Here is a 908-nt window from a genome sequence, read left to right as displayed (position 1 = left end):
ATATGTATGTACATACATACATGTATATACGATAACGACAGATAGTTTTTACAAGGGCACATTCAGTATTATACCGAGCGATTAGTTTCTCTTGTTTATCTTTCTTTTTGTTTATCTTCTTATAAGTAAGAATGCATGACAAACCACAGATCTATCACAGTTACTTAACTATTACGTAAAAGAATTCCATTATGTAAAAAAATTCCAAATTCATTTGAATTAATTATGATACATACATTAGCATATGTATTCGTATAAACATTAATTGCTTCAAGAGTTTAGTTGCGATTTTGGTTAGATTTATATTCCGTGAGATTAAGAATATATACTTAATTGTTGTTTAGTATTTACTCAAACTTTTAATTAAAATTTATATTACGATTATAAAAGCGTTTTGGTCACAACTTGTTTACGTAAGAGCGTTACTATTCCGACTGTTATACTTAATGCTGAACGGTATATGTTATCGAATCTTATTCAAAGACGGACTTATATTCTTGAGAACCTATAGTAATATTTTTCTGAGAATCTTTTTTCAATGAAAATTTGATTGAAAAATATGAGAATAAGTATTTGAGTAAAAAATGCATTATATATAGGAGGCATTATCCTGTGTTTCACACAAAATAGATATAGTAAGGTATACGTTAATATAAAAACATATAGGCCCGTATTTAGAACGTGCTACAATGTTAATGCGCATTTAGCGTATACATATTGCATATTCACGTTACGTATACGTATTATTACACAATATATGCTATAGAATTTCAGATCCCGCTACATCGTTAAGCGCATGTTCTAAATATGGGCTATAATCAACGATTTTAATTATCAATCGTAAATATATATTGATTAAAATTTTTATTATTTAACTAAATTACTGACGTAAACATTTTCCAGAGTGA

At 27.4% G+C, this 908-nt stretch overlaps 1 protein-coding gene across 3 annotated transcripts in view; it reads right to left on the bottom strand.

Annotated features, from left to right (window-relative positions):
- LOC105451997 (methyltransferase-like protein 7A) overlaps nucleotides 1–439 on the bottom strand; it is a 3,427-nt gene extending 2,988 nt beyond the window's left edge. The window contains exon 1 of one of the 3 annotated variants that reach the window (XM_011692756.1): nucleotides 380–439. The gene's annotated coding sequence lies outside the window, so the exon portion shown is untranslated. Of the gene's footprint in view, nucleotides 1–8 lie in introns of all 3 variants that reach the window. The other 2 variants (XM_011692754.1, XM_011692755.1) reach the window with 2 other exon arrangements.
- Nucleotides 440–908: the final 469 nt, after the last annotated feature.

This window comes from Wasmannia auropunctata, unplaced genomic scaffold (assembly GCF_000956235.1).
Source record: "Wasmannia auropunctata unplaced genomic scaffold, wasmannia.A_1.0 LD336039.1, whole genome shotgun sequence".
Lineage (NCBI taxonomy): Eukaryota > Metazoa > Arthropoda > Insecta > Hymenoptera > Formicidae > Wasmannia > Wasmannia auropunctata.
The sequence above is the reverse complement of the archived record's forward strand: the minus strand, read 5'-3'. Positions and strand labels throughout refer to the sequence as shown.